At 47.7% G+C, this 18808-nt stretch overlaps 1 long non-coding RNA gene, 1 other non-coding gene and 1 pseudogene across 2 annotated transcripts; 1 reads left to right on the forward strand and 2 right to left on the reverse strand.

Moving 5' to 3' along the window:
• The first annotated feature begins 9569 nt into the window (after window positions 1-9569).
• On the forward strand, window positions 9570-9642 carry TRNAA-AGC (transfer RNA alanine (anticodon AGC)). Its single transcript has one exon. It is a non-coding gene; the product is annotated as a tRNA-Ala (tRNA).
• Window positions 9643-11609: 1967 nt separating this feature from the next.
• Window positions 11610-12099, reverse strand: LOC135323276 (uncharacterized). Its single transcript, XR_010384681.1, has 2 exons — window positions 11975-12099; window positions 11610-11868 (listed from the first exon to the last, which is right to left on the reverse strand). It is a non-coding gene; the product is annotated as an uncharacterized LOC135323276 (long non-coding RNA).
• A 57-nt stretch (window positions 12100-12156) lies between these two features.
• On the reverse strand, window positions 12157-16314 carry LOC135323129 (keratin, type I cytoskeletal 16-like; annotated as a pseudogene).
• Between the last annotated feature and the right edge of the window lie 2494 nt (window positions 16315-18808).

Raw genomic sequence — 18808 nt, forward strand, 5'->3', positions numbered from 1 at the left:
CAGCTGAAGGCTGGATCTGCCTGACGGAACTGAGAGCAGAGCCCGGGTGAAAGACACTGTCCGCTCAGACTTTATCCTGACCACTCCGGGGGCACTGAAGAGTTCTAAGCAGGAGAGTGACACTGTCAGGAGTGTTCACCAGGGCCACTCCAGCGTCCGTGTGGAACACACTTTGGGAGAGGGGGCAGCAAAGGAAAAACCAGGAAAGAAGATATCACTTGCCACTATCCAGGTAAGAGATGGTGTTGACGCAAACCTCACCTCTCCCAGGAAGTCCCACCTCATCGCTTCTGATCACCTGGCTTCCCCCTTCTCAGCCCTCCCACTGCTTCTATTATCTGGGCAGCTCCCACTCCCGTGATAGCACACAACAGTGCCTTAGGAGGCCCCAAAGGGTCTCTCACATAGTTGATGTTCAGCGTGTTAATTTGCTTTTGATACTCTGGTCTGACAGGGGAGGCACAGCCCTTGTCCTTGGGGACATCCGGTCTGATAGGGGAGGGCAGATGAGCCTAGAGCTTTCTCTGCTTCACAGGCAGAGGGGAGCCCAGAATCAAGGAGCCACCAGGTGGGGTGGGTAGCACATGGTAGACTTCTTGGAAACACTTGACTCAGGTTTGAAAGAAGGAAGGTCCCTGGATGGGTGGAGTGGGGAGAGGGCATTCCCAGGCTGGGGCGTGCCTGCGGGAACTCCAGCACCAGCCGTGAGTAGTAAGGAAAAAATCAGCTCCTGGGAATCACAAGAGCTGTGTCAGGAACCTTGAGCAACAGGCCAGCAGGACCCAGGGGAAGGACAACAGGGGCAAGGGGTCCCCGGACAGTTCCAGGTTCGAGGGCAGAAAGGTCCACAGTCAGACGTTGGGGACCAGGTTCAGCGCCAGGCAGTCCACCTCTCCCCCAGGCTGAGACACCGAGGGGTCTTCGGGTCAGTAAACAGGAGTTCCAGTCTGGGCACCCCTCTCCGCCGCCACTGACCAGCCACATGACCTTGGACAAGGCACCGCAGCCCTCTGAGCCTACGTCCTATCCAATGGGCATAATAATAGTTCCTACCTCGCAGGGTTATTGCGAGGAGTAGATAATTCTTGTCAAGTAGCCAGCGTGGTGGTTTGGCACAGAGTAAAGGTTTGGCTAAAAACTTCCCTTAAATTAAGCCCTAGAGTTTCATCAGTGGCAAGCAGGGACTGAACACAAATTAAAAATGGGTATCAAAAGTCAAGCAAAGGTAGAGACAAAGAACAAAGAGTCCAGGCAAGCTGGGGCCTTGGAGTGACAGGAGAAGGGATGTCTCGGGACAGCTGCTGAGGCCAGCGAGCCGCGGTGATGAGCTGGTGAGTCTGCGAGGGCCTGGCTGGGGTGGAGTCCCTGGGAACCAGCAGGCCCAGAAGCCCTGCTGGGGAAGAGTCAGCAGGACAGTTTGGGTGTGAGGGGAGAAGGCATGGGACCTGCCGGTGGGGCCCACATTCTGAGGCTGGAGGCCAAGCCCCGCCTCCCCCTAGCCTGGGAATGATGGGGAGGCGGAAGCAGCAGCTCAGAGGTCCCAATGAGGTCCTAAGGCCAGGGAGGTCCCACTGGTCACTCAGCATCACCCGAGGCCTCATCTCCTCCCAGCCTCGGCTGTCGGTGCAGTGGAGGCAACATCTGTCTGCACACACACGCACACACACACGCACGCACACACCCCATTTCTATGTCACTCACTTCCAAAAGAGGGGAATGGGAAGCCTATGGGAAGACCCATGTGTATAGCACAGCAAAGAAGCCATAAACAAAATGACAAGACTATCCATGGACTGGGAGATAGTATTTGCAAATGATGTGATCAACAAGGGTTTAATTTCCAAAATATACAGACAGCTCACACAGCTCAATATAAAAAAAAAAAAAATCAAAAAATGGCCTGAAGACCTAATAAACTTTCTCCAGAGAAGACATACATATGGCCAATAGGCACATGAAAAGATGCTCGACATCGCTAATTATTAGAGAAACGCAAATCAAAACTACAATGAAGTATCTATCACCTCACACTGGTCAGAATGGTCATCATCAAAACGTCTAGAAATAATAAATGCTGGAGAGGGTGTGGAGAAAAGGGAACCCTCCTACACTGTTGATGGGAATGTAAATTGATGCAGTCACTATGGAAAACAGTATGAAGCTTTCTTAAAAATTTTTAAAATAGAGTTACCATATGACCCAGCAATCCCACTCCTGGGCACATATCCAGAAAAGACAAAAACTCTAATTTGAAAACATACATGCACTCCAGTGTTCATAGCAGCACTATTCACAATAGCCAACCTAAGTGTCCATGGACAGATGAATGGATATAGAAGAAGGGGTGTGTATATACATACAACAGAATATTACTCAGCCATAATAAAGAATAAAAGAATGAAATACTACCATTTGCAGCAACATGAATGGACCTAAAGATTATCACACTAAGTGAAGTATATCAGACAAAGACAAATATCGTATGATATCACTTATATGTGGAATCTAAAAAAATGATACAAAGAAATTCATTTACAAAACAGAAATAGACTCTCAGACACAGAAAGAAAAAAAAAACTTACGGTTACCAAAGGGGAAAGGCAGGGAGGGATAAATTAAGAATTTGGGATTAACAGGTACATACTACAATATATAAAATAGATAAACAACAAGGACCTACTATATAGCACAGGGAACTATATTCAATATCTTGTAATAACATATAATTGAAAAGAATCTGGAAAAGTATTATATATATATAAAACTGAATTACTTTGCTATACACCTAAAACATTTTGAATCAACTATACTTCAATTAAAAAGCTTAAAAAAATAAAAAAAGAAATATTGCCATTTGCAGCAACATGGATGGACCTAGAGATTATCATATTAAGTGAAATAAGTCAGACAGAGAAAGACAAATATTATATATTATTTATATGTGGAATCTAAAAACATGACACAAATGAACTTATTTACAAAACAGAAACAGACTCATAGACATAGAAAACGAATCTATGGTTACCAAAGGGGGATAAATTAGGAGTATGTGATTACAAGATACATACCACTGCATATAAAATAGATAAAAAAATAAGGATTTACTATATAGCACAGGGAACAATATTCAATTTCTTATAATAACCTATAATGGAAAACAATCTGGAAAATATATATATATATATATATATATATATATATATATATATATATATATATATATATATATATACACACATACATACATATATATATATATAACTGAATCACTTTGCTGTACACCTGAATCTAATACAATATTGTAAATCAACTATAGTTTAATTTTAAAAAAGAAAAAAATCCATAACTTAAAACTTACCTCTTGAAAAAAAGACATATATAACAAAACTAAAAATATACAGCAAGGGTCAAAGAAAAATAAATCAAGAATTAGATAATAGAGTATACTGCTGAACATGCTTTGGTTGCAAAAGACAGAAATCCAACTTGAATTAGTTTCAAAAAGAGGCAATTCATTGACTCATCATCCTCTTTCTCTCTCTCTCTAACATACACACACATACACACACAAGGCTGAACCCATGGCTGAAGGCAGTCCTAAATTCATCCTTCAGCATCTTGGCTAGATAGGACCAGCTCAAATTTGAAAAAATCCAAGGAAGACCATTGTCATGGCCTGATGTAGCCAGTAGCCAGAATCCTGTATGACTAATCCAGCAGGCATACTTGCCCCACTGCCCAATCCCCTGACCAAGGAGTAAAGATCTGGTATCAGAAGAAATGAGGGGCATAGATTTGGTCTCAACCTTTATGATCTAAGCATCCACCCCAATGTGTGTCTGCTGCAAAAGTGAGGTGGTGGGAACCACAGGGAAGAGGCTGCTACACCTGACATCTAGCCCTGGACTTCCTGGCAGCCAAGACCAAAGGGGAAACATGATGAAATACAGAACTTTCACTAACTATGAATGAGGCACATCTGACTGTCAAGAGAGAGAAACTCTTCTAAGGTCACAGGTCTGAGAAGAATCTGTCTTCATAGAATCCAAAGGACACTAAGCTTTCATTTACTGAGCCCTGTTCTCATTTAATCTTAACCGCCTTGGGGAAGGTGCTATTCCATGTCCATGTTAGTCCATGTTATAGACTTAGAGAGGTAAAGGCAAGGAAGTTCCCCTGGGCCTCAGTCCCCAAGCACTAAGCCCTTCCCAGCTGCCACTGAATGTGCCAGTGTCCCAAAGGGGCCAAAATGTTCCATAAAGCTAGGCCCCTACCCCTGGCAGTATCATGGCCTACCCCCTGCTACCACTGAGCTCTGGCCACTTGTAGGCACTTACTGGCCAGACTTATCAGCACCAGACTTCTGCCTGAGGACTTTCTCTGGCCTCCAGTGCACCAGAAGGCCAGAGTGCTAGGGGGTTAACGCCACTCCCCCTGCCTGAGAGCACCCTCAGCCTGTTGGGACAGGAGGACAAATACCCCAGCTCCCTCATCCTTCGAGAAAATGCTCAGGTGCACATTCTTCGCTGTCCCGTGGTGAAGATTAAGCTTGTGGGATTAAGCTCCAGTTGTCCATGGTGTTCATTTGCTTGATAAAACACCCCTTATTAGCTTATTTCCCTTCCCTGTCTCACTTCCTACTTCCTAATGATGTTTCATGAGACATCTCCCAAAATACTTTTGCACTTGAAATTTTTGTCTAAGGATCTACTTCTAAAACCCAAACTGAGGCACCTGGGTTTTCGAGTTTTAACTATATAAGCCAGTGGTATGTGGGTAAATGTTTAACCACCAGATATCTGGGGGAAGGGAACTATATATATAATATACAAATAATATATAATATATAATCTACTAATATATAATTATATAATTTTATAATATAGTTCTCTGTATGTATTATATAATACATAATGTTATAAATTACATATAATAAATATATAATATATAATGTATGACAATTACTATATATTATATATATTATATAGTTGTATATTATATATTTTAGTGTATTATAGTAATTACATATTATCTTAATTATTAATATATTCATATATATAATACATCATATGTTATAAATATATAATAGGTATATAATAATATATTGCATATAATATATAAATAATACATAATATATTTTTATAATTATAAATTTCAAAATGTATAATTATTATACATATAAATTATAGATTTATAATTACATTTATAAATTTTATAAATATATAATGTATAAATTTTACTAATATAAGGTACGGTAGCACTCAGATTACAAATAATAAGAAGTACTCTTTAGGAGGGGGGAGGGTACAGCTCAGTGGTAGAGTGCCTGCTTAGCATGCACAAGGTCCTGGGTTCAATCCCCAGGACCTCCATATAAATAAATAAATAAACAAACAAACAAACCTAATTGCCTCCCCTCTCCAAAAAAAGCACTCTTTAACTGTAGTTCCATATAGTCAACAATTCCCACAGGATGTGTCCAGCAATTTTACCAAACTCTTGCAATCTCTGGTTGCAGCTGATAAATGAGTGTTGTTCTGACATGAACACTGGTTGAAATTTGTGTTTATGTCAGGAGATAAAACAAAAGTGAAACAACAAAGACTTAGGCTCTAACTTCTGTCATTCATCAAAGATGTGAGTCAGATAGCAGATTCCAAATACTGAAAGGATATTTTCCTATATTTTTTGCTATTCACAAAGCAATAGCTACATATATGACACACTTTTAAGATTAATCTGCATTATGTTTAATATTTTTTCTTGAAATATTAAGGTCTAGACTTTCTAAAGGCTTGAAAATAAAACGCAACAAATCAAGCCCCAATTTGTAGCACTGGCCATTTCCGTGGCATAAATACCCCACCACCCTACGACAGGAGCAGGGGAGGGGAGGAGGGGAAGCATCACCGGCGGCCAGACTGCCAAGGGAGCACTTGGCCACCGTGGGCACTGCCTGCCCTACGCACACCAGAGGCACCTCTAAAATAAGGACAAAGAGCACCATTCCCTGCGTAGGTGTCTCCTTTAAGGCCAGGGCCACTCTTGATTGATCCCTGAAGCCCCTACCCTGCGCCCACCCTAAGCCCAGCACACCTGGTCCAGAGCAGCCTCCAACTGGACGTGGGCTGAGTTCACTTGGCTCCTGTGGGAACTCGCCTTCTCTGCGGACCTGATCAAGTCTATTTGCAAATGATGCGACTGACAAGGGCTTATTTCCAGAATATAAAAACAACTCATATGACTTAATAACAAAAAACAAACAACCCAATCCAAAAATGGGCAGATGACCTAAACAAGCAATTCTCCAATGAAGACATACAAATGGCCAATAGGCACATGAAAAAATGCTCAATATCACTAATTATCAGAGAAATGCAAGTCAAAACTACAATGAGGTATCACCTCATAGCAGTCAGAATGGCCATCATTCAAAAGTCCACAAACGGTAAACGCTGGAGAGGCTGTGGAGAAAAGGGAACCCTCCTACACTGCTCAGGGGAATGTAATTTGATGCAGCCACTATCGAATACAGTATTGAGATTCCTTTAAAAACTAAAAATAGACTTACTATATGATCCAGCATATATCCGGAGGGGACTCTAATTTGAAAAGATACGTGCACCCCAATGTTCATAGCAGCACTATTTATTATAGCCAATACATGGAAATAACCTAATGTCCACTGACGAATGACTGGATAAAGAAGTTGTGGTATGTTTATACAATGGAACACTACTATAAAAAAAGAATAAAATAATGCCTTTTGCAGGAACATGGATGGAACTGGGGATTGTCTTCTAAGTGAAGTTAGCCAGAAAGAGATAGAAAAATAACATATGACTTATGCATATGTGGAATCTAAAACACACACACACACATATGAACTTGTTTACAAAACAGAAACAGACTCACAGACATAGAAAACAAACTTGTGGTTATTGGAGCGGGGAAAGGGTGGGAAGGGATAAATTGGGAGTTGGAGATTTGTAAATAGTAACTACTATATATAAAATAGATAAGCAACAAGGCCTTCCTGTACGGCACAGGGAACTCTATTCAGTATCTTGTAGTAACATATAATGAAAAAGAATATGAAAAGGAATATGTGTATGTACATGTATGACTGAAACATTATGCTGTACACCAGAAACTGACAGAACATTGTAAACTGCCTGTATTTCAATTAAAAATAATTTTGATTTTTTTAATATTTTTTTAAAAACAACAACAGGCAGTAGCAGTTGGGAAAGCAAACAGAAGAACTGGCTTATCTCAGATACCAGGAGTAACACTGCACTTTTAATAGCTCTCAGAAACAATGGGCCCAAAGAAAGCAAAACCTTACAAGCTTACCACTAATCCACTGACATCAGCAGATACGCTTTATGGGGTGTTATTAATTCTCAGTCTGGCCATTGTTTTAGGACTTTATGCAATTATTTAAAACAATATTTCACAAACTTTGACACAAACTCAAGCATAAAGAATCTGAGGGTGTGTTCAACATAGGCAAGTTATGAGGAACATTCAAAAACACTTCACCTCCTCATCTCAGGGGCCAGGATCTTGGCAAGAGGGAAAGGCCAGCCAAGAGCAAAACGCAGTCTGGTTTGGGACTTGAATCCTAGCTTGAGAAATCCAGGCATTTTCAAGTGGAAAAGCTGCTTCCTTTAGTGAAGAGGAAACTCACATTTCTGCTTCAGTATTGTCCTTCTTGAACAGGAGCTTATGATAAATATAACAAAACAGAAATAGATTCACAGATGCAGAGAACAAACTGGTAGTTACCAGAGGGGAAAGGGGTGAGGGGAGGGGCAAGACAGGGGTAGGGAACTAGAAGATACAAAGTTTATGTATAAAATAAATAGGCTGCATACAAAGTAGATAAACAATAATCTCCTACTGTATAGCACAGGGAAATATATTCAATATCTTGTAGTAACCTATAATGAAAAAGAATATGAAAAGGAATATGTGTATGTATATGTATGCCTGAAACATTATGCTGTGCACCAGAAAGTGACACAACATTGTAAACTGACTATATTTCAACTAAAAAAAATTTGAAATACAAATAAATTAATTTTTTAAAGAATATATTTATATGTATAACTGAATCACTATACTGTATACCAGAAACTAATACAACATTGTAAGTCAACTACACTTCAATATGAAAATGGGGGAAAAAAATAAAGTAAAATAATACTATTCTAAAAATAAATTAAAAAATAAAAATATAATAAATAGGCTATAAGGATATATTGCACAGCACAGAGAATATAGCCAATATTTTATAATAACTTTAAATGGAGTATAATCTATAAGAAATAATCACTATGTTGTATACCTGAAACTAATGTTGAAAATCAACTATACCTCAATAAAATAAAAATAAAAAATTAAAGGGGCTCGTGTTTTGTTTACACCGAATACAGCAATGAACAGGAGAAATGTAGGTCCTGCTCTCAGGGAGTTTTACTAACTAGCTGGGAGATCCTAAGAAAGTTTTTTTCCCCCTTCATTAGTTGGGATCTCAGTTTCCCCATGTGTCAGATGGAGACCTTTCTCACCGAGCTTCCTAAGTTTCCACTGATGGGGTGGTATTCATTCCAAAGACACAGGCACAGATAGCATTGTTAAAATCACTCCACACACCCAGGTAGAAGGTGTTCTGCACACTCTGTTGTGACATCTCATTACAGAACAACTCATGAGCATGTACTCTAGCTCAGGAGTTTTTAATAACCCAGACCAGGACTCTCTCTCTCTCTGTGTAACAGTCTTTCCATAACCTCACCTTTAAAAGTGACTCGTAAACCAATTCACAAAAGAGATTTTTAAAAGATAATACCCAAAGTTGGTGAGCATGTGCCTATGTCAAAACAATAGGCACTCAGGGCAGGTGGGTATAGCTTGGCGGTATAGCACGTGCTTAGCACACACGAGGTCCTGGGTTCAATCCCCAGTACATATATTTGGAAAAAAAAGAAAAGGCACTCCCATTCCCTGCCAGGAAATATGTAAATTGGTATAATTTTTCTTTGAATCAATTTGGCAGTACCAATAGAGAGCCTTGGTACATTCATTATCTTCTCACCTAGTAATTATACTTCTGGGAATCTAGCCTAAAGAAATACTGCGAAATATTTACTCAGAAAGATGTTCATCACTGCATTATTTTAAATGGCAACCCAAATAAACAATGGAAACAGCATTAAAATTGTATAACACTTTTAATAACACAGGAAAGTGCTTCTCTTATATTAAAAACTGAATGCAAAATGATCCAGGCTTTCATTGTGATTGTAGTTACATTTATATATGTGTGTGTATATATACATGTATGAAAGAAACTCACCAAAATGCTACCAGTGAATAGCATGAGTTCCTACATTGAAAGACTTTGCTAAGTGCCTATTCCAACAGATGAAGACACAGCCACATCGAGGCAGACCAGGTGATATTTCAGCCACTGGAAAGAAAGGGAAGACTCTAAAATCTTCTAGGGGAAGGGATAGGAATGGGATAGTATGAAGGTTCTAGAATCAAAATAGCATTGAAGGGGAGGGTATAGCTCAGTGGTAGAGCGCATGCTTAGCATGCATGAGGTCCTGGGTTCAATCCCCAGTACCTCCATTAAAATAAACAAACATAATTACCTCCCCGCTCCCAAAAAGAAGTTTAAAAAAAACTGGATTCAATAAAGTAGACTCTTTTTTAAAAAAAAAAAAATGTCATTAGGCTTTTCAACTGCAATACTGGAAGCCAGGAAACAGTAAAGAAACAATACTTCCAAGACACTGAGGAAAAATTATTCCCAACCTAGAATTCTATACCCAGCCAAACTGTCAGTAAGATGCTAACAATATTTTCAGAAATGAAAGTTTTCCCAAAATGTAACCCCTATGAATCTTTTTTCAGGAAACTTCTAGAGGATGTGCTTCAGTCAAATGAAGCAAGGGGAGGGGGGAAAAAGGAAGACGTACGATCTAGGAAACAACACAGAAAGATGCCCAAGATCATGGTGAAGGGAGATGCCGGGGTGACCGCTGGCCCAGAGCACCCAGAGCAGGCTGAAGCAGGAGGACAGAGGGCTCCTGGAGGGACAGCTTCAAGAAGATGAAACTGATGGACTAGGCAGTGTTGAACACATGAATAGGAGACATGTACTTCTGACAATGAATTAGTGGCAGGTACAAAGAAAACTTAAGAAAATTGAAAAACATATACAGTGAAGAAACTTGATATAGTATAAAACCTGATTTGACTGTGAATAATATGTACATAGTCAGAGTTATGTAAACATTAAACATTTATCTAATGAAAAATCTGAATATATAGAGAGGGGAGGAAAAAGCAGAGGGTCAGCACTGTATGAGGGAGTTAAATCCCCTTCCTTCAAGGCAGGAAGTCGAGTGATTAAAAAACAAAACTGAAAAAATATCAAGGAATGGTAATATAACTTGTTATTTAGAAACAAGGAGGCAAAAGCAAGAGCTGAGATTTTAAAATGGGAGGTGGCAATGGAGGCATGTGACACCTGAGGACATCGCCTGCAGATGGCTCTTTTTCATAAAAAGCCTAATTATGTTATACATATATAACTTTGGCTTTTTTAATTAAAAATGTTAAATGTGGAAGGCGTCCACAACAAGTGAGAAGTGTGGTGTACCTCAATAGCCAGGTAGGGTGGGCTCATGGGGTGGGAGGAAGGTGGGGGGAGACACCACAGAGGGTGAAGACAGGAGGGCCAGCATCCCAGGGGAGAGGGAGCATCACAGGTGGTTGAATATCCTCATCGTGATCTGGACCACATTATCGTTAGGTCACTAGGTAGAAATAGGGGTGGAGAGATGGACAGCAAAGGACCCCGATTAGTGTGCCCAGTTCAAGGGAGAGAGGAAGCGGGTCTGATGGTGGCGGTGGTTATGGGGATGAAGAGGAGAGTGTGGGTGACAGATGTTTCTAGGGGACTCGTTGGCACTCAATTCACTGGCTGAGGGGAGTGAGGAAGTGGAGGGAGTTGATAGGAGTGATGAGAGGAAGCAGGTTGGAAGGAGACAGATGCCCTTCTAAACATGGACACCATCCCCAAGGCAGAAGGCTCTCCCTTCCACCATCCGACACAAAAATCATCCCATGCAAAGGTGAGGACCCAAGCAGTAGAGTCAAGAGCTTAAGCTTTGGAGTCTTCGGGTTAAAACAGCTAAAAAGATAGAGCCGTATAAAAGAAAGGCACGGACTTTGTAGCCAGACAGACCTGGGTGTGAACTTACTGGCATGATGGTGCCACTTACTGTTGGTGCCACTTGAGGCAACAAAATGGACCTGACCACACCCACCTCACAGTGTTGCCAGGAGAGTCGGAGGAAAGAATGGCTGTAAAACGCCTCTCACAGCGACTGTCAACACTAGTGAGCTCCCTCCCATCCTGCGTCCCGACTCCCAGTCCCACGACAGCATGGAGGTCTTCTGGGAAGACCCTTCCAAGCTCTTCCGAGCTTTGCTCTTCCCTGCATCCCCCAGGCTGTGAGGTCCCCGAAGTTTCCCAGGAGGCACCTTCAACTCCCCTCCCATCAGTTCAGGAACGGAGACCACACAGGTTTGTTGCATCAACCAGTCAGCTTTATTAGCCTGCCTCCAGCGGAGAGGGAGGGAAGACGGCTGGGAGCCACGGTGGGAGAGCAGGGGCCTGATGCAGGCCTTCGGGAGGTGAGGCCAGCAGTCGGGGAGGGCAGGAGGCTCTGGGAGAAGCTGCTCAGGGCTTGGAGCTCTGGACCCGGCAGAAGCTGGGCAAGTCCTGCTCCTTCAGGATGGGCCGGGTCTGGCGGCCAGAGGAGGATGGCAAGGAGGAGGAGAAGACTGTGGGAGAGATGGGAGGCAGGGAGAAGGGATCTGGGAGCTTAGCAGGCCCCACCCAGTGTGAGGGGGGAGGGCTGGGGGTTCTAGAGACCCTCAGGAGCTTTACCTTCCCGGTAAGGATGTAGGCTGGGAGGAGAGGCTATGTTGGAGAAAAGGCAGAGCAGTGAGATGTGCTGGGAGCGGCAGGGGGGTCGCTGATGGGTCTGTGGGGCAGGGGAGCACGGGGCACTCAGGGGGCGTCCTCGCCCTCCAGCAGGCGGCAGTAGGTGGCCATCTCCTGCTCCAGCAGGGTCTTCACATCCAGCAGGATCTTGTATTCCTGGTTCTGCTGCTCCATCTTGCAGCCCAGCTGGGCCAGCTGCTCCTGATCAGCTCCTGGATCTGGGCCAGCTGCAGATAGTAGCGGTTTTGGTCTCCTCCAGGCTGTTCTCCAGGGATGCTTTCTATGAACGGCAGAGAGAGAAGAGTCAACCAAGGTGGTCACTGCTGTCCCCCCGTCCAGGTCTCTGCGCACATTTCCTGAGAGGTGAATGGATTTGGACCTGAGCTGGGCTACTGATGGGCAAGACAATGTGGAGAAAAGTTATCCCACCATTTGTTCTGAACCTTAATTTCTCCATCCATTTAATGGGTACAATGATCCCTCCAACTCACTCCTGGGAAAAGAGAGGTGGAACTGTAGTGGGGCAGTATTCCATTCCTGGTGACTTGGGGGCTGGGCTTGGGCTGTCCTTCACATCATGCAGAGCTGGGACTGCAGTCCGCTCTCCAGGCCCTGGAGAGCCTTCCGGAGCTCGTTCACTTCATTCAGGCTCTCCGCTGCAACTCACTGTTAGAGGCCACTTCTTTGTTCAGCCCCTCCGCTGAGATAGGAAAGAACAGAAGGTGTGAGGTGCTCCGGAGGCACCCTGACTGGGAAGTCCCGCAGGAGGGCTGAGGCCCCGAGTCCCACCTTGCACAGGAAGCAGGCCTCAGCCTCTCTGCGGTTCTTCTCCGCCATCTTCTTGTACTGGTCGCACATCTCATTCAGGATGCGCTTGGGTCCAGGCCGGGGGCGGTGTCCACCTCCACGCTGACACCCCCCGGGTCTGGCTCCATGCGGCAAGCATCTCCTAGGAAGGGATGGGTGGTCAGCCGGGCCCCACGTGTGCCTGCAACCCTCCTGGACCAGCCTCCCACTGCCAGCAACCCTACCTCCTCGTGGCTCTTCCCCAGGTAGGCCAGCTCCTCCTTCAGGCCCTTAGTCTGCATCTCCAGGTCGGCTCTGGCCAGAGTCAGCTCGTCCAGCACCCTGCGCAGGCCGTTGATGTCGGCTTCATGCACTGGCCCAGGGCCAACTCGTGCTCAACCTGGTAAGACAAAGGTCAGGGCTTCAGGGTCCAGCGTGAGGCATCTGAGACTCAAGACAGCCCTCCTGGATGGACAACCCCACTGCTCAGCCCCTGCCCTCTGCTCTCTGCCTTCCCCTCACCACAGGGCTGCTCACTTGGCCCTGAAGTCACTGGCTGCCTGTCGGGCACGACAGTGGCCACAACGATCTGCAGAGGGGCTGAAGGAAGGAGGCCTGGTTAGCCAAGGCCCTGCTGCTCAGGGTGAATAGCAAAGACGGGAGATAGGAACCTCCCCAATCTTGGGGGTCATCTGGCTGGTAGGTCAGAACTTCCACTCCCCCAAACAGCCTGGGATGCCTTCTCCACCCAGCTCGGCATGTGTAGTGGATGCACCCCACGTCTCCACCACCCCATCCTGGGCCCAAGGCTGAGAGAAGCTGAGTGCAAAGAATGCTTGCAGGGAATAAGAGATTCAGGGTACCAGGCCCGCTCAGATGCCTTGATGCTGAAAAGGGACCTTCTGCCATCAATTCTGAGTGGCCCAGGGCCACTCCCCAAAGGCGGACCTCAGGCTCCCTGTAAACTGGAGATGCCAGCAAGCAGTTTGCTAAGGGCCACTGCAGCCACAGCCTCTATCAACACTCCACCACCAGAGCCACCCACCTGGCCCACCCACCTTGTCCCTCGAGTCCTCAATAGTCTTGAAGTAGGGGCTGTATTCACAGGTGGGTTGGGCCCCTGATCCTGGTACCAGTCTCGGATCTTCACCTCCAGGTCAGCATTGGCCTCCTCCAGGGCGCTCACCTTGTCCAGGCAGGAGGCCAGGCGGTTGTGGAGGTTCTGCATGGTCACCTTCTCACTGCCCACCAGGAGCCCATCACCACCACCAAAGTTACCACCCAAGCCAACACCATATCCTCCACCAAAGCCATCACCCAGGGCCCCAGCAAAGCCGCTACTGCTACTGCTGCTGCTGAAGCCACCGCCAGAGCCACCCCCAGCCCACAGGTTCCCCTGGAAGAGTAGCAGGAGGTGTGACAGACAGGCCCCCATAGGCACTGGGGGCCTGGCAGGAGCCTCCGGCCAGGACAGAGGACATGCGGCTGCAGCCACCACCAATGCCACGGGAGCCCTTCATGGAGCCGGAGGAGGTGAACTGGTGGCTGCAGGTGGTCATGGTATCAAGGAGAGAGGTGAGTGAGCAAGCAAGTAAGCAACTGGCAGAGAGAAAAGAAAGGTGCTCAGGGAGGCTGGAAGGATGAGGAGGCTGCCTCAAACCTCAGGAACCCATCTACGCAAGTGAGGAAGGTGGGGCCCTCCCAGTGGCTGACTCCAGCCCCTGCTCCAGATTTCATCACTCCAGTTCCCATCCAACTCCCCACTCCGGACTATTCGGCCCAAGGTCAACTCAATTCACTATGTGCTGCTCCGAGTTCCCACCCAGCTTTGGGGGATGTGAAGCTGAGAGAGAAAACACCAGCTCAAGTGGGTGGTGACTCAGGCTAGGAGAAACGAATTTGGCTCCCATTACTGGAGCCTGAGGGACCAGCAGGGCCCTGGGACAGGTGGCTTTGTGGTGACTGGGTCCCCAGGCAGTGAGTCAGCCCATGGAAGGACTCCCACGGTGACAGCCTCGGATGAAAGGGCCTTGGCGATGCTGTCCAGAGGCTGTCTCGGGGTGCAGCTGCAGGGATCATGCATGGCTGGCTGTGGCCAGGAGAGCTGCATTCATGGCCCCGCTCTGCTTTGCTCACTGTGTGACCTGAGGCCCCTCACCTGCCTCCTCTGGGCCTCTGCCTTCAGGAAAGTGATAAGGCTGGACTGGGTGATCTTGGAGTCCTTTCTAGTTCTAGACATTCTATGACTCTCTTTCCTCTATTAGATTCAATCCCAGTTTCAGAGGCAGCTTTTGAACCCCTAGGATCTCCAGAAGTCTTATAGACCATGAAACCAGCAGGAAGCAGCTTGGATCCCTTCTCTGCCCCTTACAAGCTACATGGCATAGGCAATCCTTTAGCCTGTGAGCCTCTGGGCCTCAGTTTTCTCATCTGTAAAAGGGGAGGACACATCACCAGCCACAAAGGAACATACATAAAAGACCCTGCTAACCCCTCCTCAGTGGCCAGCCCTGCCCCACCGCCTCCCCATCCTTAATTTCCAGCCCAGCTGCCCATCTCGTCCACCTCTATGCTCTGGTACCCTCCTCTCACACCCCTGCCCTCTCCTCTGCTCCCTGACATTCCCACCCTTTGAGCAGCCCACCCCCTAGTGCTTTGCTCCATCCACCTAATCATGGGCACCCACCTATACTGTGCTGAGAGGGGGTCACCCTCCTGGTGCTGGTGCCATGTGTGACCGCTGACCCTGCCACAGGCCCCCGAGCATCCACATTATATCCAGAGCTCAGATCCCAACACTTTTCTCTTGAGTGTCCACAGATGCCAGGCTGGACTTGGCAGCTTTATTCATTCCGTCGAGGAGATGGTCCACTGTCACACTCTGGTATTGTATGGAGTACACTACACAGGCCACACGGTTCTATGAGGGGCCTTATTCCTGCCACCAGTTCACAGATGAGAGAGATGAAGGATACGTGAGCTTCCCAAGGCCCCAGTCAATGGGGAGCTGGGGCTTGAACCTCTGTCTGTCTGCTTGCCCAGCCCAAGCCCAGTACACCATCCTGAACTACTCTCTCTATGCGCCTCCAAAATTTCCTCCGTGCCAGCAAGGCGCACCTGCCCCGAGGTTGCCATGAGCCAGAATCACCAGGCCTGGTCAGCACAGAACACAGACTCCCACCCACTCCTCCAGGCAGTGGGCTCCTTCCTCTACCCAGGCCTCTCTCCTCTCTCCTAGGCCCAGCTGCATCCCAGGTATGAGGTCATCTCATACCTGAATGGGCTGAAAATATTATTGACCGATGCCATGCCTCCACTCGCAGTGATTTTCAAACCTGACTGATCACCAGAATCCCTATACAGATTCCCGGGCCCTGCTCTGACCCTGCACCGCATCAGCATCTCCCAGGACAAGCCTGACTGTGGGGACGTTTTACAAGCTCCCAGGGGATTCTGGGGACCAGCCAGGCTGGGGAACAAGAGGTGGCTGGGGGAGGGAGGGTGGGAGAAGGAGACCACAGGGAGGCTGAGTGGAGAAAGGAGGCTGTGCAAAGCTCCCAGCCCCTGCAGGCAGCCACAGCCACAGGCTTCAGGAGGAATGAAGAAGGAGAGGAGCCAGGACAAGCCGGGACAGAGCCAGCTGGAGTCAAGCAAGTCGTTCTGCCCCTCTGAGCCTCAGTTTCCTTCTCTGGGAAATGGGAGTAGCAGCACTACATCACAGGCATGTCAGAGGTGAAATAAATAAAGCATCTGGCACAGACTGGCAGCTATCACTGCATTTATCCATAGGTATTTACAAAGTACCTACTGTGTGCCACACACTGTGTGGACACTCACATACGAAAAGCAAGACAGAAAGGCCCTCAGGACAGACTGTCTGGAGGAGCTAGAGGCAATACCAAGTGTTCAGGCCACAATGGGGTGCCAGGGGGCCTGCAGGGAGCAGGCAAGGCAGGCTCTGACCCCGAGACTGTTCCCAGGATCTGGGGGAATGGGTGAGCGCCAGACCCGCCTTTGGTGGTCCCCCCACCACCATGTTTGATGCCTACTTCCAAGGCAGAGGCTCTCACAGCCCCTCACGATGGTCTGCACAACCAAGGGGCCCTTGGGGGAGCCTGTGTGGCTGGATCAAGCTGGGTTATAGCCTGGGTTCTGTGCCTGGAGGCAGAACTGTCCTGGCTCTGGTCCCTCTGTTCCTCACAGCCCCCCACAGCCTGGGCAGCACAGAAGAATACACTGTATAAGGGCTGAGGGCTTACTGCCAGTCCCACCACGGTGCCGGGATCACCACCCCTAGACTGGGGTCCCTTGGGGTCCCTCAGGTCTCTCCCTTTCCCCAAGCCCACTGCAGACCCAGGCACAGAGCGACACAGTGGTAGTGCCATGTCATTTCCCTGAAGAAAGGGCTGCCAGGTCACCCTTCCAGGGTGTGGGCGTGGTGGAGGAAGAGTCACAGAGACTGGCTACCACCAGCCTGGGCCTGAGCCTGGGAGTCAGGTGTGTGTGCCCATCATGTGAGAGTGGGTGAGGCGGCGCCGAGGGAAGTTACAGACCGGTTCACTGAAACATTTCGTGCAGTGAGTGGGTGGGTGTGGATGAATGGTGAATCCCTCCAGAGAGCCCCACCACGGAGTCCCCCAACCAGCCACAGCCTCACATCCCCAGCAGCCTGGGTCAGATTGGAGTGCCTGAACAAAGCCACCAAAATTCCCCCGTACCATCCCCAAGGGGATCGCAGTTTCCCGCCCCAAGTCACTCCGCCCTGTGGACCCCATCCACCCAAGCCTGGGCTGAGAGCTCCTGGCAAGGGCAGGGCTGTCCCTCTCTGGGCCCAGAACTATCCCCTGCAGACCCCCAACCCCTATGCCGCAGCCACTGCGTCTAGTGACGTAGTTCCCGGCACACCTGGCTGCTCCGCCTCACTCTGTGTGCAGGGGCTTCTCCCCCTGCCGAGGGGAGAAGTCCGGGCTGTCTCGGGCCAATCCCACATTCGGATCCGTCCTCGCTCACCCCATCAGTAAGAGTGGACCCCAGAGTCTGGAGAGTCTGAGGGAAGCGAAGGCCCTGCCTAAGCGCCTGGGGCTGGGCAGGGGGTGGAGCTTTCGGCTCCTCTTCCCAGCACAGCCACCTCCCCTCAAGTGGTGCCTGGCTCCACCCCTTAAATGCCAGGCTCCAGACAAGCGCTGAGTCACTGCTCCCTGGAGCCTCAGTGTCCACATCCACACAATGGGGCGCCTCTTCCCAGACCCTCCCTGCTTCCTAGGACTGTTGTTCAGATAAATGAGATCACCCCTCAGAGGAGCCATTCTCAGCCCAGGGCTGGTTCTTCTTGTTGTAGCCTGATGTCTGGTGGGTTCAATGCCTCCGTCCCGCCCTCCACCCCTAAGCTGATGATTGTCCAGTCAGCTGAGAGATGCCAGTCTCTGATGGAGTGGAGCCCACACTCCCAGCCTGCTTTGAGTCCTGCCATTGCACCTGCAGGCACAGGCCCCTGGACTCCAGCCCATAGTCCCTGCCAAGGAAAGGAACTCACTGTCCTCTCCGGGCTAGAAAGGCTATTAGCTGGGGCTCATCCCGCCCCTCCTTTACTACAGCTGCTGAGATCCCGAGAGGGCCTGTGACCTGCCTGAAGTCCTCACACCCCGCAGTCCACTTCCTAGATAGTGCTCATGCCGCAGCCCCACCTGCACCTCCCTGTCCTCTGCTGGTCCCAAGCCCCCACTGCTCCTGCCTGCTCCCTGCCCCGGCACCCACAACCCAGGCTCCAGGCACCCAGACAGAGCAGGTGTTTGGAGGGCCCTGGTGTGATTCTGCAGCAGAGAGTCTGGACCTGTCAAAAAGCCAGGACAGACTGTACCAATATTTTGATAACCTATATTATAAGTTCTGTGATGTCTTTGTGTGTGTGATGTCTTTTTTCTTGCATCTCTTTTCTGCCTTGATACAGACAACCTGTAAAAAAATCTATGTTGTTTGCATTTGAATAACTTG

Source organism: Camelus dromedarius, chromosome 16 (assembly GCF_036321535.1).
Source record: "Camelus dromedarius isolate mCamDro1 chromosome 16, mCamDro1.pat, whole genome shotgun sequence".
Lineage (NCBI taxonomy): Eukaryota > Metazoa > Chordata > Mammalia > Artiodactyla > Camelidae > Camelus > Camelus dromedarius.